This window comes from Ptychodera flava, chromosome 3 (genome assembly GCF_041260155.1).
Source record: "Ptychodera flava strain L36383 chromosome 3, AS_Pfla_20210202, whole genome shotgun sequence".
NCBI classification, from domain to species: domain Eukaryota; kingdom Metazoa; phylum Hemichordata; class Enteropneusta; family Ptychoderidae; genus Ptychodera; species Ptychodera flava.
In genome coordinates this window covers 8,718,213-8,732,588 of record NC_091930.1, presented here as the reverse complement: position 1 = coordinate 8,732,588, position 14,376 = coordinate 8,718,213, and the positions used below count along the sequence as shown (strand labels likewise).

The window sequence follows — 14,376 nt, the reverse complement described above, 5'->3', positions numbered from 1 at the left end:
GAGAGAGAGAGAGAGAGAGAGAGAGAGAGAGAGAGAGAGAGAGAGAGAGAGAGAGAGAGAGAGAGAGAGAGAGAGAGAGAGAGAGAGAGAGAGAGAGATTCTTGGGCTGAAGGCAACATTAACAATTACAAGCATGTGATATGTCATAGGTGTTTAAATAACGCCAATCTGTTTAAAAACTAGTTTAACAAGAACATCAATTGTAGGGTCGCATTTGATACAGAGAATGATCTAAACTGTTATCCCATTCTCAAAGACACCTTATCTGCGATAGATCCCGACACACAGTAACTCCTTTCTATCTTGTTATGTGAAAATAACCACGTGAGCGTGTACTTTCTTCGTCATTTCAAACTTGACAACTAGAGAATGTTTTAAAACGTGCTACGTAACTTGAGAAACGACAAGATTACCTGAATTTTGTCCGAAGAGTCTTTCCTTTTTAAGAAAAGAATAAGTATAAGGTACACCGAGAACACCACGGAAACTGTTATCAGCACGGTGGAGTTGTCAAGGATGCTCTTCGTGAAGACAGTAGAAAAGTCGATTTTGTTGACAGGTACGATGACGTCAGCAGCAGTGAAAGAAGTCAAATGACTGCATATGCAATTCAGTACTCTGGACGTAGATCCTTTCCTACCTAAATGATAAATTTCAAAGTTCATTTAATAGGTATCATGAACACTTTACTAACTAATGTCGCAAATGTTATGGCCTTAAAATATAATATTGAGTATAACCAGTGATAACAAAGTCTACTGCAATGAACACTTCCATGAGTCTAAATTGAACCACAGATCTCATTTTTAGCGTCTATGACTGTAGTTTGTCATCATGTTTGTTGACTTGTTAGATGCCAATTACTGAAATTTCACTGATACTGTGTTGATCAGAATTAAAATGAATGGCGACCGGGATATATATTGTTTGTGACGCACTGAGGAAAGATGGTTATTAAAACGAGGTAGGAGAGATGTTTTTGTTACCCCGACATATTGTTTACGGCAGTGTTGGCATGTAAGGAGGTATACGACGTTTTTTGCTGTTGCAGCTGGTGGTATTTCTGATTGCGTATGTTTTGTTGTTCACCGTGCTTTGGAACTGAGATGTATTGAAAGACTTAGTATATTTGCAAATGTTTCAACCCCTCGCAGACTGACATTTGGTGAAACCGGGGCTGAGTTCACCAGCGTTGTCAATATTCAAGCGGACTAGGAGGTCTTTGAGGTTAACATTGCATCGATAAGATATAATTGACATATTAGGGATTGCGTCTTTACATCTTGATGACTTATGGAGTGTCTCATCATTCTTTCTTGTTCTTATGAATTTCAAGTTAGGATGACGAGGATTATATGCCGTCTCTAGTGGGATATGCGACAGTTTGCCTGTTCGTGTTTTTTACTGATGAAGAGCCGGCCTGGGATTGATTTTGCTTTATGTTATTTGATCTTTGACGAGGCTGTGAGGGTAATCCTGTTCAATCAGCAATTGTTGTAGAGTGTTAAGGTGTGTATCACGCCATTCTGGCTCCGAAAAATGCGAAAAATGCGTATTGCCAGCCGTACGGGTACCTAGTTTCATATGTCTGGGGTGTGATGACTGAAAATGTAAATATCGACGGGTATCACTTGCTTTATCGTACAAGTCTGTCATGATTTTGCCGTTGTCATCGGCGTGGACTCTAACATCTAAGAATGGAATTGAAGGTTGAGAGTACCCCATGGTGAATTTTATTGTTTTGTTGAATCAATTGATGTAATTAAATAATTCCATGATGAATTCAGGTTTGACGTAACAAACTGTAAATGTCATCAATAAATCTATGCCAAAACCAGGGTGACACTGTACTGGATGCCCCCTTAAGTAATCTGCTCTCCAGGTACACCAAAATGATTGCATAACTAGGGGCCATTTTCTGGCCCATGGCTGTGCCGTGAATCTGCAATAATGTTGATTGTTGAACACAAAGTTGTTGTAATGTAGAACAAGTTTTAAAACGCGTATTACTGTGGAAGTTGGTGGAGTTTTGTTTTCTCTCTGATCTAGTGCTCTTTGACATGCCGTAATGACTTCCTCGATGGGTATGTTTGGATACAGTGATACAAATGGAGTATATATATGGAGTATATATATATATATATATATATATATATATATATATATATATATATATATATATATATATATATATGTATACAAAATGTATAAATGTGCCCTTCCCGGTTATCACCATAATGGCTTTATGGCAACCTCTGAACTTGGGCACAGTATATATATATATATATATATATATATATATATATATATATATATATATATATATATATATATATATATATATATATATAAACACAAAATACTTCAAGTACAGAGTTTTGATATATGTTACTAAAGTTTCATGGATCATGCAATCTTCAAACAGAAGAAGTGAAAGGGCCCTTAGCTCTACATTTCCATGTATATGTTCGGGACGTACCATACTATTTGTAGGTGGTGATGGACATAAGCCAACTTTAATTAAACATACCTGACGCAATAACCAACGCATCTCAACAATATCCAATGATAAGGGCATTCTTGTTAAATACAAAGAACACTACAACACAGCGTTAGAGTCAGGCGGGTAACAGTAGTGATATGTCAAGACCAAACATTCAGCGAGGAGAACCAAAAACAGAAAACGTAACATTCACTTGGTCCAACCCCTCATTCACATCGGCTGTGTGAAAGGTGTTATGGGCGAGTCCACCCCTTCACCAGACTTTGTTCACGTCGGTGAATTAAAACAACTTAAAATCATTCATAGTATAGTTTTTCTTGTGTCTCTCCTATTCATTCGAACCTATTTTGAATTTGGCAGCCCAGGACAGGTTTTCCTAGCGGTTGAACGCTTTACGTTTGAGTCTGCGCGATAGTGATGTTAGCTTCTGCCGGGAGAATCTCTTCTTTACCAGCGTTCACCCCACTCATTGCGTTCACCCCACTCACGTTTCATACGAAAACATAAACACAAATCATCGCTTTCATCCCACTGAAACTATCACCGCATTCACAAATCACAGACTTAAACCAAGTCTACCCCTCACTTACATTGGCCACATCTTAAAGTGTAAGTTTTTGAAAGTTTTGCCGATATCTGTTTTCACGTTCTTGTTGAAAGGGGTTAAACCGCGTGATGTGACGTTTCATGTTATTATTTCTCCTCACTTATTCGTTTGTCTTGACATATTCAATTTGTACAACACGGAGAACGCTTACATCGGACTCCTTGATATCATCTTCAAGACGCGCTGAGCAAGGACCAAGTCTTCAACATTTTCCTAGTATATTGTCGGCAAAGCATCGAGCTACTCTAATATAAGCAAACGATGGAATCTTCGTATATCAGAAAAGCTGAAAATGCCCTGAGTTGGTTTCAAAATGTCCATAAAAAACAACAAAATAACAAATATTATTCATCAAATGCTAACACCACCAACAAATAGAATGGTACGTCCGCAACATGTACATGAGAGTGTAGGGCTAGGAATCATTTCACCTCTGTCTCAAGATTGCAGGATGCATGAATCTTAAGTAACATATATTATTACTTTGTACTTGAAGTACTTTGTGTTATTATTTATAACGCTCTTTTTTTTAACATCGAACAGTCTAATTTGCCAAGATGGACGTCTGTATACTTCGAATTATATATATATATATATATATAATTATATATATATATATATATATATATATATATATATAGATATATATATATATATTATATATATATAATAATATATATGAGTTACAGAGAGGTAATTTCAGTGACACAATGAAACTGTAGTTGACCCAATACGTACCTTACAACCTTCAGACTGCCATAGGTGTGTTGTCGTGTTCCAGTACCGACACACTGTCACTTCGATGGTTATTGTTCCGTTGTGAGACAACCCTACATCTCCGTTTGTGTTAGGAAAGGCTACATGTTCATCGATATTCATCCCATTACTCTCATGCTGATACATGCCTATACATGCCACAAAGAATTCTATTTTTAATGTATCTGAGGCTATATAAAAGTGCTGAACTAAGCTAACGTATACGCTCTTAACTGTCATGTTGTTGAAACTGTTTGCTTGACTTGGCAAAAACAGAATATGATGACATGAAAAAAAGTTTTATCAGTAAATAATGATGTACATGTCATCGTTATTGTTGTCACTTTGCCCATATTGAGGTTTGAGTTCAACATTGTTCTACATGTTTTTGGGCCAATGATTTGTCATGCGTTTCAAAACAGTGATACCTTTTAGACGGCATGCATGGGAAAACAAGATCGGACTTAAGAACATTTAATAATTCTGATCAACGTGTTCTCAATTTTTATATCAACTTATCGATGTTACTTTCACAGCGTAAACCAAATAATGCGTATGCATGACCATGATATCAACAGATAACAAAAGGGGCGAGGATTTACTTGTTCACGGGCCAGAAGGCAAGTCATTTTCGTCAAATGTTAGACTTTATGAACGCGGTACAAGCAAAAAATCTATATTTTTTTTGCTCTGTCCACAGATTCGTAAAATGATGTATACCCTGCAAGGGCATGAAGTTAGAACCGACACTCAGTAAAACAATATTACCTGTCATTTATAGCAGAGAACCAACACTCAGTAAAACAATATTACCTGTCATTTCTAGCAGTATGCTATAGGCACCAACTTTGATTAAATCGATAAACACGTCATTGGTAAGACTGGTGTCTATTGCAATTTTTTCATCATAAAATGTTGCATTTGGCGTCATATCGAGACCAAGGAAGAGATGATAGACCACTGAGGGCGCATCAGGCTTGACGGTCAATATTACACTGCTGTTCGGCACGGAAATATTAAACGAAACGACGACGTCTGTGGTGGGTGATATCTGGTATTGCACCTCAGTTATTGACTCAGGGTCAGAAGAACCCCTCTTTGAAATCCCGTACGTGTACGTCCTGTTGCTTTGCACCGGTGTCATCTCACTGTCCACGAAATCGAAATCAATCACCGGTGAATCGCTAAATATCTCGTCACCTTGATGAGTGTAAGGATTATGCTTGAAAACGGTGAACTGAAGACGGAAAACAGAAAAGAAGATCACAATTACATAACCCGCTACCGCGCATTCAGCATTGTCAAGCTTTTGACCTATATGAAAAATGGCAAGCAGTAGACAGCCTACATAAGGGCTCCTACTATATGAAGTTATGGCATATTGATGCTATCGGTACACAAACGTACAGTGATTTTCTGATTACACAGCAATTTACCCATAAATCGATAAGAAAAGTCATTCCAACACAGGGACTAGTGAGTGGCCAATTAAAATACAATATAGAACAATGCATCCGTTAAACCTAGCTAGTCTTGTGTGCGAGATTTTTTTCTTTCTTGTTCACTTCCGTCGCACTATACATCCTTGCTCGGTGAGCCATGACGGTTCATAATCTATGTTAATTATGTATATGCAGTATGCAGTGCGCCCTCATTAAATTTTGGCAAGCTATACAATGGCCAGTAAGATGGCAACAGTATGGAGGTCAACGCCGCAATTCTTCACCAAACGTTTACCGAGCATAGGTGCACTGCATACTGTACACAAGAACGGTCAAGAGCCACAGTGGGAGGAAACATATAAGGCGAGAGAAAAGAACAAACGGCAAAAGGTTCGCGCACAAAAAAGGGTTAATAGCATCAGGATTCATTATCTGGTCATTAGCCATTTACAAGCCCCTGTGGTTCGAAGTGAATTTGCAGTACAGTATAATGTTGACAAAGGAACTTACTATACTATACACCATAGCTTGTTTTTCATACTGCCTTTCGCTGCAGTCGTCTACGATTGAAAACCCGGCAACACCTTTGTCTTCGAACAATTTCCCACAAAGCGAGGAGACATTATTTCTTGAAAGATCCACTTTAAACTCATCAGTATTGTACGTCAGACTGCCAGTCGATGGTGGTATTAGAGACATGGCTGTCACGAGAACACTGTCAATGACTTCAATAACGCCTTTCGTCACTCTATCCACCTGGAAAGTATGTTCAATTCATCAAATGTCAGTTTGTCACATGCCGTGCAATTACGACGCGTGAAAGACATTTAGTGAACCTAAAGTAATTTCAGGGGTGAGCGGATGAATTTGGAGACGTTTCATCAGGTCAACTTTTATCTCTCCCCTAAAGGCATGTTTGAAACAAATTACCCTGACTCTGATTCCCCCACCCATTAGGCCGGCCAAACCCTCTGTAATTATATACTGATGTCTGCTCTGACGAATTCGCAATACGCGAACTAGATATATAATTGTCTAAATTGTGGTGTTGCCAACACTGTCAGTTGTAATTATCAGCTGAGAAGTAATTCTTGTCTATCGCACAGAAAACGATTCTGCCAAAGTTGAAACATTGCCTTACAAGTGGTAAAATGTAGTCTAAACATATACGCCTGATGAAAGCAAGTGACATGACTTGGACAGTGCGAGGACATATGTGGTGGTGTTGTTTTGAGTTCATCTGTCCTCCCGCTGGACAATGTTTCAACTTTTGCAGAGTCGATTCCTTTATTGTAGACTCATATTACCGCCTAGCTGATAGTTGCACCTGACAGTGTTGGCAACACCTCGATTCAGACAATAGGTCTTGTTTTTTCTGATGCCAATTACGTATTGACCAAATCCACTTTAAGACTCCCTCCGTCAAATTATATGAAACCGTCAGTCTAAATAGACTTTGTGTGGACTACAGTAAATTACCTCTATAAACAACAACAGCTGGGAGCCGGTAGCTGCGAAGGTTAGAATAGTGTGCGCCATGGAATGGAGGACTTAAACTTTCCTAATTGCAAGGTTCAACCATTCTCTTAACAGGAATACAAATTACGGGTCAAGTTAGGAAGTTAAGTGCTACAGAATCAAGTCCATTTACCGTTTCAAAATTAGAAATTGGCATAATCGAAATTCGACAAACTACGATAGTAAAAATCTTTCCCAAGCCAAGAGCTTTAAAAATGAGTCCCCAACAAGTTGTACATCAGCAAAGAGTTGTGAAACATTTAGACTGCGAGTATCTGTCCCCGAGACACCCTCTACCTTAAGGTTTTTGCTTACCTCTCCCTTGTCCATTGGCAACGTAGTCAAAGACGTGGCCATCAAACTCGACGCACTTGTCAGCATATCTGAGGAGGAAAGAGAACCTTGTTACTAATGCTTTGTAGTTTTCTAAAGCAGAACAGTGTATTTTTATAGTCATGACATGGGCATTTGAGTACTTTTTATATGAAGGTTTGTTGAACAAATACATTGTCAATTAAAATTTCGATAGATTTCTAATAGATTTTTAAGTTGTATGGACGATATCAAGGAACTGAACAAAACGAGAGTTGTAATCCTCACAACAAGAAGTCATTAGGACAAGAGTGGAAAACACTGGGCGCACATAAAATGATAGAAATTCACAATATCCTATGGAGTATACAATACAGGTATGGAAGGGTCCCCTTGGCAAACCAAAATGTTTGCATAAGGAATGTTCCTCCCAGTGTACTTCAGGTATTTCGATATATCTACCTTCAACAATTGAACTCAAAGTTGCAGGGTTGCTTGAGTTTACTATGCCAGGAAGATCATGTGCAACGTAGGCCAATGATGCCACAGCCTCCTCCTGCAAACAAGAAAGAACCGTGTCAAGTTTTGCAGGCTTCACGCATATTGTAGTAAGCAAAATCAGGCGTGGGGCAAGGTCGACAAGTGTAGACAACTGCCCTGTGTGTAGAGTGTGCTGGAAAGGCATGGCGGGATTAAAAGAGAGCAAAACCGTACCTGAGTTTCTTCTGATAGCATTATGGGGTTTTCATCATCTGTACTTGTGGCTAGTTTCATAATATGTGTAGTCTGCTCGAGCACCGCAGCAGGCTGGTTTTCTAGGTGCCCCGATGACGTCAGTTGCCATATGGTGTCGATGAGCGCTGTTTGAAGCTAAGATTAATTGAAATGAATTTAGTCGGAGAGAGAGAGGTTGAAGGAAAAAGAGACAGACAGAGACAAACGGAATTAGAGCCAGATACAGCAAAACAAGTACAGACAGGTATAGACAGAAAAGCAGTTTCAAGACAGTGAGAACTAGTTGAAGACAGACAGAGGCTGGAGCAGAGCGAAAGATGAATAATGCAACCGAACTTAGCGAACACATAGTGTGATAGATAGGTAGAGATTGATGGAGAGAATGACTATGGGTACAGAAGTAGAGAGACAGGTCTAGAGAGAGAAGGCTGTACCTCCCATTGTACATTGTTTTTGTTAGTTACCAAGTACCATCATGTTTATTTCACGGATACACCAGTGCTACTGTGCTTCTTTAATACCCCACAAAACTGCTGTAAACCTTACCTTCACTGTATTATTTTCTCGGTCTTGGACGTCAAGACTTGTTGAAGTTTCCTGTCAGAAACAAACATATTATGTGGTAGCTTTGTTGGAACAACATGACAAAACTTACACACATACGACCTTAACATATGGCGTCAATCGGTTGGACGTTGCCATTTTGAGGCGACTACTCCAACCCCCCCGATCCCCCCCCCCGCAATACGCGCCCTCTGGCGGACGGGAGTCCGAATTAGGATTGCCGCGCCATCTCGTAATTCCACACCAATGTGGAGCCTGCATCGTCGTAATACCAAAACAATGAAAGAAAACAAGTACAACAATATCAGTATTTTTGAACTGTCCATCGACAACCCTGATCTGACAGGCTTCTTTGGAAAAGAAAAAAATATTGGAAACTTTACGTTTGCCACTAAAAGTCCCGTAATCGTAGTCAGGTAATTTATAGCAAGCGCTGTATCGTTTTCCTTAACAAAGGTTGAAAAAGTTCCATCTTCATTGCTGAAGTCTTCCAATATCGTGACAAATGACGCTGAATCGTTTAAAGGGAGAACCTATAGATACAGAAAGAGCACAAATAACGTGACAATATGACTTTTCTTCTTTAAGTGAAGTGTCAAGGCAAAGCCAAGGAATAAACATGATTTTGCAAATATTAGAGACGTTTTATGACTTGACTTTTGTTCATAATGTCTGTGACTGCTACAGATGTCAGTTAAGGGTAGTGTGCGCCTCGAAAGTGAAATACTTAAACTTGTTAAGTGCTTAAACTTTCCTCAAGGAATATTTCAATCATTGTCTTTTAAATTCGAGAATAACAATTTGGGTCACAGTACAAATTTGTTCCCACAAAAACAAACTACCCAAGCTTTACTGATATTTGAAATCCAAAATGGCCGCCATCCCTGTGTTAACTCTATTGAGAAAAGTAAAATGTTCGAATTTCAAAAAACTAAGACGGTGAAACTTTTTTTTATTACACCAAGATATTTAAAATGAGCCCGACCCCCAAAAGTGGTAGACCAGAAAAGAATTGAACAAGTTTCAGAGTTCGACTTTCTGTCCCCGAAGCGCGTTTTACCTTAACGAGGCAATTGTAGATATAACTTGAGAATGTACGAAGTGCAGCTTGACAACACGTGTCATTCAAATTATTTTTCCCTACGGCAAGAAGACCTGATGTCGATTCAGTTTAAATAGGTATTCTGTCTCGCGGGAAAAAGGATGTCATCGTACCGTTTATGATGACACTGCATCTTTGGTTTTGTTTGAATTGTAACATCGTTATGATAAATGTCTTCTGAAGTGCCATACGTTATATTTTAGGCTACGATAGTGGTGATATCCTTTTTTGCGTCCACTTATGGTTCAAAACACAAGCAAGAAACTTTTCACCGGCAAATTTATATCTTTATTATTGTTTGCTTTTATGTTTGCGTGTGACATCAGTGCCCCTTTAAGAATCGAGGTTGAAATTTCTTTTTTCACAAGACTTTCCATTGCCTTAGATGTGACATTCTGCAGGCATGCGACTCTTTACTAACTTTTTTACAAAATTTGTATATATCAATAGGCATAAAAGCTAAAGTCTTAATCTGATTATATAGTCCCATGTTATTTTCCTTGTCAACTCCTAAAACCTCCATCTCTGCGGACGCAAAACTAAGAATTTAATCACTTTGGCTTTGTCTGACTTTTCAACTTATTTTTATTATATTTTTGTACATTGTTGCGTGTCAGCATTTTTTCAATACTTTTAATTGCTTCGCTATTTAACCAAAGTAGAGGCATACTTTAATGCCCCACCAAAATATTTTCTTCATGTCAAAAATCCAAGTCTCGGTCAAATATCTTATTGTTTTCAGTATGATTCGCTAAGGTGCCCTACCTGGACAGGCAAAAGCACTTTGGTGGACTCGCCGTAAATGTCGACAATATGGACACGGTCTCGAGTCTGTAATCGTATTTGACAGATCCCACTGGTAGGAATAAGTGACCAGTTGCCTCTTTGGAAACGTACAGAACGCTCTCTTTGACTTCGGAATCATTATGACGCACTCGAACTTCATAAATCAGTGGCGCTGATGAATTTGCGCCGAAATGACTCTTATCGACAACACTGCCAGCATCGTCTTTCCAGTTGTCACAGCCAAGAGTGAATTTAGTCGTCAAAACGTACCCTAGCAAGAAAGATATGGCAGATAAGAAGACAAATGCTTCTGGATTGGGGATTTAGCCGAGCGGTTTTGTCTGTAGCTTTCTCAGCTATGTGATTGGGTGCCGTGCGTTGTGGGTTTGAGCCCCGGTTGAAACCATCGTATTCTATATTCAGCCCGTGCTTACCCACGACATATCTCCAAAAGACGGGAAGGTCCAATAACGATAAATATCGGTTATGTAACATCTTACATGAAATTCCAAAATAGCTTGGAATTACGACGTACTTGTTGGATGATAAGAAAACCTATGCTGATAATAGAAATGACGTTACCTGCATTCATTACAAACGTTCTCCGTCGATGAGTTTTGCAACAATTTAACATAATACGACGTTCACTGTGTCACAGTCAACATCGTCAGTGTTGTCGCGCTTCCAAAAAGAAACTTACTCATACACTGACTGCTTGTTCTTATATTGCATTTATTACATTTCCCGGCGATGAAACTGCACAGAACCCCAACGATAAGTTTTTTCTCGGTAAAACGATTGTACACTGAACTTGTTATGTAATTTAGAACGGTGGACATCGTATTGGGGTTCAATTGTTGCAAAATCTACCAAAGGAGAACGTTTGCAATGAATGCAGCTAGTGTTATTTTCTAACACAGAATCCGTTTTTACTAATCACTGAAGCACGTTGAACACGATTGGAACTAATTTGGGATAATTGGATTATCATATTTTTCAAGTTTCTCAAAAGTGTTAGGTGCCGAAAAGCTGAATGTCCAATATTACAAATTATTCATAAAAACAAGTGTGTAACGTAAAAAGAAAAGCAGATGAGGTTACATTTGTAGATTAAATCGGCATTACTTCACCATCCAATTATCCCAAATTAGGTCCAATCATGTTGGTGTCATTCCGAGCTATTTTTAAATTCACTGTAACAAGCGTATCACCATAGTCTATCCATGTATTCATTAGTCGAATATTACCGATGGCATACCTGTCGTGGGTGATAAGGTACAAGTGCCGTCCATAGGTGGGGCGTTCGTAACGAAGGAAAAAGTTGCAAGACCGGTCTGACCTGTGTCGGCCCTGGTCTCTTCTCCAGTTAGCCGGTACTCATGGCCGGGCATCAGTGAGTCTTCGATTATTACGATCCCGGGATTTGACACTCCTGAAGCGGGACGTAAGATACAATATAAGAAATGTAAATAACCGGGTTTTTTTATTGTAAAGCTCAGCATAAATATGCACAGCAGGACTAGTTAGTTATTATTCATTTAGCTATTAAAAGTTAACTCCATTACGTAGTGAAAATGTCGTAAGGTATTTAAAAAATCATACACATCTGGATGCTCTGAGCTTACACTTTTCTAACATTCTTTGGAGAGAGGCCGACTGCATTTACACTGGTCACTTTTCTTTTTATTTCTGCTTTAAATCTAAATATGAAAGGTTAATGAAATAAGGTATTCATATATGCAAAGAACAATGTGACTCAGAAATGGTTAGTTTGTTGACCTACATGTATCTGTGCTACATCTCTTTATCATTTGCAAAGGACTCACGTGTCAAGGGACTCGCTTTCCGACGCAGTTGAATCGATACTTGGGCTGAGTGACTGCACTAAATGACGTAATGTTTTGACAATAGCTACTGTAATTTATTAAGGTAGAATGCGCCTTGGGGACAGATATTTTCATTTTCAAATGTTTCATTTTTTTCTGATGTACCACTTTATGAGATCTCATTTTGATGAAAAGAGTTAGTTTAGTGTTAGTTTTTCGAAAAGTTTATTTTTATTCATAGAGCTAACGCAGGCATTGCGACCATTGTGAATTTCCAATATCGGTAAATGTCGGGTTATATATTTTTCTCATGCACGGTGACCCCTTATATTGTATTGTTGTGTTCGTGAAAGAATGATTTCATTGAGGAAAATTTTAAGTCTTTCACTTGTTGAGCGCACACTACCTTAATTATGCAAAGAAAATGCGTAATATATTCACCATTGACAGTAATTAAAGCCAGCTGCTGCACGTCGATAAAGTTTCCGTCGTTTGCATTTTTCCGCTGAAGTGTCCAGGCATATGACATGGTATAACCGACCAGACAGTTGGAACAATGAACCATTACCGACAGTTGAGAGGACGGCTTGACCTTCTCCGCGCAATTCGTGATGCACCTTTGGTTAGAAATAATAAGAAATGCAAAGATAACTATTTGCGTCTAGAAAAAAAAAATTAGTGCAAAGGATTTTACTCATGAACCTGGCGATATGAAACAGCTTCATGATTACTGAATAATGTTGATGCATTTTGTTAATAGCTTACCTAATCTCAACAACCGGGTTTTCTTCCGCTATAATTAAAATACAAAAATTGAAATGTCTATAATCAATAAGTTCTTTGAAGGATTCTTGTTTGTGAATAGCAAAACACCTTCATATCAGGCTCCGAAATGCAGTTATGAGATGATATTGAAACTGAATTGCTTCCGTTAGTTTGACTTTTGTGAAGCAAAGTGCCACCACAATCCTTGCTGAGTTTTTTTTTCTTTCAAAGTCAAACAGTTGCAAACGAGCACCATAGGTCGTCACTATCTTATGTCTCATTTCGTATTATTTACAAAACAAATAAAGTCTGCTCAACATCAAATCGAATGTGAGGCACCCTGCTTATGTGCTGTTGATGAAATGTCAGACACTGTCGATCTTGCACCCATAGGAGACATTGTTGTCGAAAATAGAGAGAAGGCGCTCTGCCTACGTGTACTCGCTCAGACTCGGCCAATCATGCTCATCAAGAGTAGAGCAATCTGTACTCAACCAGTTCAAACAGCGAGAAAACTAGTTATTTTAAAATTATAAGACAACACCTTTCGGTATTTTTATAATCTCATATGAACTTTTGCAACATGTTGTGTTCAACAGTACAGAGTCGATGACGAAATATCTATGGATAAAAAAAAACACATAAAAAATCGACAAAGCCCTCCGGTCTAAAATATTTCCAGCCAAAACAATATTCAAACAAATGTAGGCCAAAAAGAGTATGCATGTCGTTGAAACTTTAAAAAATGTTGCACTTTCTGACGCAAAGTGTCAGCAGTGTAGTCAAGCCTCCAACCTTGGGACTCGCATCTTGCTAACGTTTAAGTGACGACCTACCAAAATTAATCTGCGTTAAAAAAACAGGATTTGAGATACTTACCAAAGCACGTCGGTAGTTCCAGGTCCCACTCGCCGTTCACACATTTCAAGGTAAACGGACCCTGCTGGAATCCCGGGTTACACTCATACTGCAGCTTGCCCCATGTTGATACGGTGGTGAGACGGAAACGTTCTTCAGAAACCCATTTTCTAGTTCACCCGGGTCATCGCAAGATTCTTAAGGGGTTAAACTTCTGATTAACATATGGGAGGTGTAGTTTCGGAATGATAAAATCATCGGCGCGCTCTTAATTAGATGCGCAACGTGCCGCGAAATTGGAAAATTTTAAGTTTTTGCTTAACCTTTCCCGACGACACATATAAACAATCTCTTTTTTTAAAATTCAAGATAAAAATGGTCCACTGCCAGATTTTGATACCAGAAAATCATGTACCGAAAATGAAAAAAAAAAACCACTTGACATTCAAAATAACCGCTGTCCCGTGATAACTTGAAAGAGAAAATTTATGTTTCGACTTTCTGAATAATACGACGATAACAATGGGAATGTAAAATAAGACCACAAATGCAACATATCAATCAAGTTATGTAATTTTATTTTTTTTGACCGAATATCTGTG

The 14,376-nt window shown here is 38.6% G+C and overlaps 1 long non-coding RNA gene across 1 annotated transcript; it reads right to left on the bottom strand.

Moving 5' to 3' along the window:
- Nucleotides 1-12,615: 12,615 nt before the first annotated feature.
- On the bottom strand, nucleotides 12,616-13,960 carry LOC139124855 (uncharacterized). Its single transcript, XR_011550074.1, has 3 exons — nucleotides 13,796-13,960; nucleotides 12,917-12,944; nucleotides 12,616-12,768 (listed from the first exon to the last, which is right to left on the bottom strand). It is a non-coding gene; the product is annotated as an uncharacterized lncRNA (long non-coding RNA).
- Between the last annotated feature and the right edge of the window lie 416 nt (nucleotides 13,961-14,376).